Genomic DNA, 9,208 nt, shown 5'->3' with positions numbered 1-9,208 from the left:
TACGGGACTAGCATAGCTGAAGTCGAAGTATCTTATTTTTACTTACCTCCCATCCTCACGGCGCGGGATCGATGTCCGCGGCCCCCTCCTGTCGACTCCGCTACCACCACTTGCCCTGGTGGAGTTCCGGAGTCGATGGGCGCACGTTCGGGGATTGATATATCGCGTCTAGATGAGACGCGATATATCGATTCCCGATAAACCGATCGCTACCCGCCGATCCGGCGGGTAGTGTAGACATACCCTTAGATTCAACATAAATGGCTTAGAGACGTGGTTCTCAGCCTTTCCCACACTGCAACCCCCTGTTCCTATTGGTCTATGGTGCTGATATGGCCCCCACACTGTAGTATCTGAGCACCCCCCCATTTTCAATATATTTATCCTCACAACTCCTGGGTGAGAAAGGGGGTGCTCTTATCCCCATTTCATAGATGGAGCTAAGGCCCAGAGGCCCATATCCCCAAAGGTATTTAGGGTCCTAACTTTCAATGATTGGACCCAAAGAGACTAAGACCATATCTACACTGTGAGGACTGTAGTGGCATAGCTACAGCACTGTGGTTATGCTGGCATAACTCCATAATGTAGATGCTTCCTGTTGCTGTAGGAGCACCATCTCCCTGAGTGATGGTAGCTAGGTAAACGGAAGCATTTTTCCATCAACCTAGCTGTGTCTACACTGGAGGTTAGGTCAACATAGCTATAGCAAGCGTAGGGGCGGGGGATGAAAAATCCACCCCTCTGAACGCCATAGCTCTGCTGACCTAACTTTTAAAGTGTTTACTGGGCCTAGGTGACTTGCCCTAGGTCACACAGGAAGTCAGAGCAGGGACTTGAACCTGGGTCTCACAAGTCCCCTGTGAGTGCCCTAACCACTGGACCCTCCTTTCTTTCTGGGCATTGGATCACCCCCATCTCCTTAGCCATCCCTCCAATCTAGCTAGGATCTAGCTGAGACCCTGCTCCCACTTGCAGTATGGGAAGGGCAGGGCAGCTGCAACCCCTGGCACCTCTTTGCAAGCCCCCAGAGGGTTACGACTCCCAGGTTGTGAACCGCTGTCTTAGAAGAGCATGGCACGGTACATATTGGGTGCAACTATATATAATGTTCATTTATTAAGGGAACAATGAAACACCAGGCTTTGACCCTGCTGCACCATGGAAGCACAGAATCATCAGCATTGCTTGGGACTGTTCCTCTGCTTTTCTTTGCTTCCCACATCAGGAGGGTCTCTACATTTTCTGTTTTCGATCATCATCATCATCATTGATACAGCAGTTTCCCATCCCGTGATTGCATCGGCCAACATACGTTTCGGTGTGGTGGCACAGGGTATGTCGGCATACGCCATTCAGCCTCCTGCATCGTCCGGTGCCTGTGAAGGGAAACAAGTGTGTCAGAATTCTCATCTCATTGATACTAGTGCCCAGTCCCAGGAGGCTGAATGTGGTATTGAGAATTAGGAAACTAGCTAATCCCTGGCTGACCACAAGGACACTCCAGTGGAGAAGAAGGAGGATTGGTGGGAGGCAGGACAAGATCAGGATTCTTAATATGCTATATGAGACCTCGTCTTGACAGATCAAGAGGAACTGATCACAGAACTAAAAATTAATGGTAATTTAGGTACAAGTGAGCATGACTAGATCACATTTATGATGTGCAAACCGAACAAAGTCCAGACAAGTGATATATATGCTTGGTGCTTTGAAAGTGCCTGTTTCACAAAGCCGAACACAATTATGAGCCAGATCAGCTGGGAGGAAGAATTTAATCAGAAAAATGTGAATGATAATTGGGAATTGTTTCAGAACATTTCACTAGGTGCCCCAAAAGCCATAATCCCACAATCAAGGAAGGCCATATTAGTTAAAAAGACAATCTAGTTTAGAGGGAAAATGAAGGGAGCTTTAAATATATATCTAACCAATAGAAGAAAGGGGACATAGATAGTTATGACTATAGATCAGAAATTAGGAACTGTAGAAAATGGAGAAGGGAAGCAAAGGGACACAATCTATGGCCAGCAGAGTTAAGAGCAATAAGAAGGAGGTTTTTTAAAAATATAGTAGGAACAAAAAGAATCCTAACAATGGTATTGTCCAATCAAATGATTGCACTATCAAATGATTACACTCTTTCCATTCCATGGTATCTCAGGAGGATGTTAAACAGCAGCCACTAAAGTAGCTTTTTAAATCAGCAGGTCCAGATAACTTGCATCCCAGAATTTTAAAAGATCTGCCCGAGGAGCTCGCTGGACCATTAATGTTGCTTTTCAATCAGTCTTGGAACAGTGGGTAAGTTGAAGAAGACTGGAAGAAAGCTAATTGCCACTATTTTAAAAGTGTAAACAGGACAACTCAGATAATTATAGGTCTGTCAGTCTGATATTGATCCCAGTCAAGATAAATGGAACGGTTGATATGGGACCTGATGAATAACAAATTAAAGGAGGGTAATATAGTTAATGCCAATCAATGTGGGTTTATGGAATATGGATCCTGTCTAACTAATTTGATATCTTTTTTGATGAGATTACAAATTTGGTTGATTAAGTTAATAGTGTTGATGTAATATACTTAGACCTCTGTAAGGCATTTGACGTGGGTCTGCATGACAAATTAGAAAGATATAAAATTAACATGGCACACATTAAATGGATTAAAAGCTGGCTAACTGATAGGTCTCAAAATGTAATTGTAAATGCGGATTCATCATCAAACAGGTGTGTTTCTAGTGGCGTCATGCAGGGATCGGTTCTCGCCCCTATGTGATTTAACATTTTTTATTAATGGCCTGGAAGAAAACATAAAATCATCACTAATGAAGTTTGCAGATGACATAAAAATTGGGAGTGGTAAATAATGAAGAGGACAGGTCATTGAGGTAAGCGGGGCTCAAGCAAACAATCTGCATTTTAACAAGGCAAAACATAAACGTGTACATCTGGGAACAAAGACTGTAGGCCGTACTTACATGAGGGGGGACTCTATCCTGGGAAGCAGTGACTCTGAAAAAGATTTGGGGGTTGAGGTGGATAATCAGCTGAAAATGAGCTCCTAGTGCAATGCTGTGAGCAACAGGGTTAATAAAGTCCTTGGATGCATAAACAGAGAAATCTCGAGGAGGAGTAGAGAGGTTATTTCACGTCTGTTTTGGGCACCGGTGTGACTGCTGCTGGAATACTGTGTCCAGTTCTGGTGTTCACGGTTCAAGAAGGATGTTGATAAATTGGAGCGGGTTCAGAGAAGAGCCACGAGAATGAGTAAAGGGTTAGAAAACAGATAATGACAGACTCAAAGAGCTCAATCTATTTAGCTTAACAAAGAGAAGGTCAAGGGGTAACTTGATCACAGATTATAACAGGGGTGACCAAATTTACTGGCCCTCCAAGCTGCATAGGACAATCTTCAGAAGTTTGAGAGCCAGAGCGCACCTGTCAGGAGCCAGGGCACAAGACTTCAGCCCCACTCCTGTTGAAGCCCCAAGCCCTGGCAAGTGTGCCCCACAGCGCTGAAGCCTTGAGACCCTCCTTCCCACTGGGCAGAAGACCCTATCTCACCACGCTGCTGAAAGGCAGAGGTCCTGAGCTCCCCCCACCCCAGCCTTGTAGGTGGAGAATTGGGGGAGGGCAGTGGCGGGGGCTTTCAGGCTGCACTTTAATAGTAAAAGAGCCACATGTGGCTCATGAGTCACAATTTGGCCACCCCTGGTCTATAAGTACCTACATAGGGAACAAATATTTAATAATCAGCTCTTCAGTCTAGCAGAGAAGGTATAACATGATCCAGTGGCTGGAAGGTGAAACAAGACAAATTCAGACTAGAAATAAGGCGTGCATTGTTGACAGCGAGGGGAATTAACCATTGGAGCTACTTATCAAGAGTTGTGGTGGATTCTCCATCACTGGCCATTTTAAAATCAAGATTGGATGTTTTTCTGAAAGATCTGCTCTCAGAATTATTTTGAGGGAAATCCTAGGGCCTGTGCTATAACAGGTAGTCACACTAGACGGATCACGATGATTCCTTCTTGTCATAGGTTTATTCCCCACTTTGAACTTTAGCGTCCACAAGATGGGGACCTGCATGGACTCCTCTAAACTTAAATCCTAGTTTAGATCTGGTAAAGCTGCCACCAACTAGAAATTCCAGTGTCTAGTACACTCCCTGTTCCCCCAAACTTTCCCTGGGGAACACAGATCCCAACTTCCTTGAATCTTAACACAAAGGGAAATAATCCATTCCCCCACCTTCTTCCCCCTCCCCTTGTACTTGGGAGAGATACCTTGATTCAAACTCCTTGAATCAAACAAAGAGGGATTCACTTTTCCCCCTCCCCTTCCCCTGAAAATCCAAACAAGGGAAGAAATCACTCAGGTTCTAAAAGAAAAGGATTTTATTAAAAGAAAGAAAGAAAGTACACTAGCTCTGTAACACCAGGATGAAAAATATATAGGGTATACCTTATAAACCTGGAGAGACTTCCCCCCCCCTCAGAATAATCAAAGTAACAGCAAACAGAAATAAAGATATCTTTCCAGCAAACTCACAATTGCAAATGAAGAAATTAATTATAAGACTAATCCGCCTTTCTAATACTTACTATACTGAATAGTAGAAAATACTTCAGGAAAACTGGGAGAGCTTGAAGATATGTCTGGCCTCTCTTAGATCCAAAGAGAGAACAAAGACCCAACAAAGAACACAGACAAAGACTTCCCTCCACAGAGATTTGAAATTATCTTGTCCCTTGATTGGTCCTCTGGTCAGGTGTTCGTCAGGTTTCTGAGCTTGTTAACCCTTTACAGGTAAAAGAGACCTTAACCCTTAACTATCTGTTTATGACACTTCTGCTCTTGGAACCTATGAACCATCTACTCTCCCATGGCCTCCATTTCCAGAATTGACAGTCAGCCTGCTCTCCTCCCCTGAGTCCCAGAATGATCTTCACAGGTGCAGGCTATCTACCTACCCAATCCTTTCAGGAGCACAAAGGGCCTCTCAGTGCTGACTCTCCTCTGCCACTGACCCTGAGTCTGAATGACGCCCTAGAAGGAACCCTCAGAACAAGTCTTGACGCTCAGCCCAGAACTCTGGGGAGATGAAAGGCTGTGGGGGAGGGGGAGAATATATGAGTCAGATCCTCTGCAAGTGTAAATCAGAACTGCTTCATTGAAGTCAATGGCCCTGAGGGTAAATGAGAATCCAGCTCAATAGAGCTTTGCTGATATGAACCAGCTAAGGAAGAGGCCCTGTATGTCTCCATATTGCTAAGATAAATATCACTTTAAGATAAGGAGTGCTTGAGTTTCAGAATCTCCCTGGTCACTCAATAACAGACCTAAAAGTGACAATTCTTCCAAAAAAAAACCCTTCAAAAACAGACTTCGATGTGAAACTGCAGAACTGGAATTAATTTGCAAACTGGACACCATCAGCTTAGGCCTGAATAAAGACTGGGAGTGGTTGGGTCATTACAAAATCTAAACCTAATTTCCCCAATACTAATTTTCCCCTTCTGTTACTCACACCTTCTTATCAACTGTCTGAAACGGGCCACTCTCATTACCACTACAAAAGTGATTTTTCCTCCCTTGGTATCTTGCTGTTAATTGAATTGTCTCTTTAGACTGACCTCACACTTGGTAAGGTAACACCCATCTTTTCATGTGTTTATACCTGCTCCTGTATTTTCCATTTCATGCATCCAATGAAAGCCCACGAAAGCTTATGCCCAAATAAATTTGTTAGTCTCTAAGATGCCACAAGGGCTCCATATTTTTTTTTCCAATAACTAAAGTTATCTCTATTTTTTCAAGCCTCCTGAATGGAGGTTTCAAACGGGTATGATTAAGGGGTTTGAAATGTACCCCTGTGCTGGGGAGCACCTGTGTCTTCCCTTTCCCTGGCTGTTATTTCCAAAGCTGTGACTGATACAGGCTGAACAGAGGGGGTGCTCTCCATCCTAGCTAGGTCACCTCCATCCCTCTCCTCTCACCAATTTCCCTAAGGTGTAGGAGGTTTACAACATACCAGGGCCCTTCTTTCTGCCTCTAACTCCATAATGATAAAGAACAGTGGGTCTTGCCAGAGGAATGATGGAAGGTTAGAAGTGTAATTTAATAGGCCTCGTGGCTGAGGGGTGAAAACATTATCTTATTGAAAGGTAACAGGACCAGAAAGAGTTAATTAACTCACAGACTGATCTGACCCATGGCCTAACTTTAAAGACTGGTTAGGAAGATATGTAAATGCATAGAGCTTTGAAATGCAAGTCTGCATTGTTAGAGATAGAAGGGTAGCTGTTTGCTCAGGTCTTGTAATGTAAGCAAACAAGTCTTATCTACTGATATAGCTTTGATTCAAAGATCAAAAAAGAAGTATTAACATTTAGAAAGACACTTGAGTAAAATAGTATTATTGTCTATATGTCTCTTTGAAGGTTATGGTAACCTATATCTGAACTGTTTAATGGATAAATTATCCTGTGCTAATTGCTATGATGTTTAGGAGAAAAAAAGTTAAGCCTATTGTTTTCTCAGGCCAAAAGTCTGCAGGAAATGTATAAAAACCCTGGGACACAATCTTTCTTCATCTCAGATCTGCTTTGGGTTTCAAGAGGCGGAAACCTTAAGCCAGAAGAATTAAGATCCCCAGTCACTGACTGGAGTCACCCTGAATATGGACATTGGTCTATAACCTATGGACTATTTCTAAGAGGACTTTTGGCAACTACAAGCTCATCTCTGCTAGGTATCTAAACCTCAAAAATTGAATTCAAGTCTGTATGTATATTAATCTTTTAACTAAAACTCTCTCTCTTTTCTTTTTTAATAAATTTTAACTTAGTTAATAAGAATTGGCTGTAAGTGTGTATTTTGGGTAAGATCTAAGTTATAATTGGACCTGGCTGATCCTTTGGGATTGAAATAACCTTTTCTTTTCTATGATAAAATAAGATTTTCGGGAATCATCATCATATCTGACATGTGTGTCTGGATGGAGGCCCGAGGCTGGGTATTTTAAGGAAACGGCATTGTTTGGACTTCTAAGTAACCAGTAAGGTAATACAAAGGCTGTTTTGTGCTGGTTTGGTAAATCTAAGTATTGGAATATCCACCAGCTTCTGGGGTTTGTCTTCCCCATTTTGTTTGCTGTTCACCCTAATTGAGTGACCTCAGCCAGCTCGCATGGGCAGCATTGACACAAATGGTTATGATAATAAAGGGGGCGGAGCTAGGGCTAATATATAGAAGGCTGGGGTTAGCTCTGAAGTCGGAAGGAGGAACCCAGGTGACTAACCTGGTTGTCTGGTTAAAGCCACCTACCCATCCTGTACGATTTGTTATTTTGCTTGCTTATATTTTCTAAGAAGTTAACGTCCTATAATTATGTCATTCAGCATCCTCGTCTTCCCATTACAGAGGCGCTGTGACTATGAACCTTAGGAGAAGATTTGGGTAGGCTATTTAACCGAACTGGTTCTCCCATCCCTGCTGGCAAGTTGCCCTCTGCCAGTGGTTTAACCATGATAAAAATAATTCAGGCCAAATCTTCAACTGGGTTCTATTCACTTCGATGGAGCCATGCCAATATATGTTAGCTGAGGATCTGGACCATAAGCCTGATTCTCTATGACCTCACACCTTGTGAAGTCATTTACACTGCTGCAAAGTGAGTGTAAAATGCCAGCAAATCAGAATTCTCCGTGCCCACTAGTGGAAGCTTTTGATGCCCACGATGCCTATGTGTAAATGATTGCACAAGGTGCAAGGCAGTGGAGAATCAAGTCCAGTGTTTTGAGGATCAGGATTCAGTTCCTTGGTCAATCATTATTTTGTCGTTCTCTTTCTCCCTGCTCTTCATCAGACATCTGATATGTTCCATCTTACCTGAAGTGCCTTGGAAGAAGTAGAGAACAAGAAAAAGAAGGTAAAGGATCTTCATGATGGCTGGGCTTCAGCTGGGACGGGGACCTCGCTGGGGAGAAGAGAAGCAAAGGCAGAATGAGCAGGAGATTCTCTAGTATAATAATGTTGTTGAGAACACACACACCCTGTCCCAGCCTGCCAAGGCATGGCACATAAAATGTTAAACTTACAGAGGAAAGCTGACCTGGGGGTAAGACACCACAACGAAAAAATCCCAATAGTACTGAGTCTCAGAGCCTAGGTCAATTGACTTGGGCTTGAGGGGCTCGGGCGGCTGATCTAAAAATAGTAGGGTAGACATTCAGGCTTGGGCTGGAGTCTGGGCTGTGAGACCCTCCCCGCTGGCTGGGTTTCAAAGCCTGAGCTGCAATGGCTACGCGGCTATTTTTAGTATGGTAGTGCAAGCCCCACTAGCCTGAGGCTGTTGACTTCAGAGCCTTGCTGCTGCGGGCCGTGTAGGGGTAGGCTAAGTGGGACTCTGGAGAGAGAGAGAGAGAGGTTCAATTCCTGACCCTGCCACAGATTCCCTGTGTGAACTTGGCCTGGTCACTTAATCTCTTTGTACCTCAGAGACCCATTTGAGAAAGGAGGTCATTATACTTCCTTTGTGTGTCTGGCCTGTCGTGGCTACAGAGAAGTGGGAAATCTGGTTAGGAGAAGACCCACATATCTGAGGCCAGCTTGGCCTCCAGCCATCAGTCCAGATGAATGCTGGTGCTCCCACCTCGCTCTGCTCCCTCACAGGCATGTGAGTTCCACACATCCCTCTTGTATCTTTCAATACATTTGTTTTATTTATGTAACAAAACAGGTTTAGGGTTTTCTAAAGGAGCCAGAGGGCATTCAGGGTCAAAGTGGGGGGAGAGGAAGGTATTGTTGAGGTTTGAAGGGGGAAAGATCATGGGGTGGGAATTCCTCATGGATTTTCCTGTGCATCCCTCTCTGTCTGGCCCCATCGCTGTAGTATCAGATCCCCTTTCCCTTGTTCCTTTACCCCGAGTTCTGTCTAATAAGACCCAAGGCTTTGGGGGACCAGCAGCAAGTGGCACTCACCAGAGCGCAGGATGCACTGCCTCGGGCCGTGGCAGTGACACAACACTATTGCTCCCACAGCCCTGCCCCTTCGAGCTTGTGCCAACAGCCTCCTTCACGATGCAGCGTGGCTGCCGGTTCCCGGCTGCCTCAAACTGCCATGGAACCTCCGCTGCCTGGTCCCTGTGACATCGGGCCCCCGGCTGTGACGCCATGTTAGAACCTTCTGCCGTGTC

The 9,208-nt window shown here is 44.4% G+C and overlaps 1 long non-coding RNA gene across 1 annotated transcript; it reads right to left on the bottom strand.

Annotated features, from left to right (window-relative positions):
- Positions 1 to 1,247: 1,247 nt before the first annotated feature.
- Positions 1,248 to 9,133, bottom strand: LOC123367602. Its single transcript, XR_006578550.1, has 4 exons — positions 8,994 to 9,133; positions 7,902 to 7,989; positions 4,982 to 5,118; positions 1,248 to 1,379 (listed from the first exon to the last, which is right to left on the bottom strand). It is a non-coding gene; the product is annotated as an uncharacterized LOC123367602 (long non-coding RNA).
- Positions 9,134 to 9,208: the final 75 nt, after the last annotated feature.

The sequence above is a fragment of the Mauremys mutica genome, chromosome 3 (genome assembly GCF_020497125.1).
Source record: "Mauremys mutica isolate MM-2020 ecotype Southern chromosome 3, ASM2049712v1, whole genome shotgun sequence".
Classification (NCBI taxonomy): Eukaryota; Metazoa; Chordata; order Testudines; family Geoemydidae; genus Mauremys; species Mauremys mutica.
Note: the sequence above shows the minus strand (reverse complement) of the source record. Positions and strands in the feature narration are given on the sequence as shown.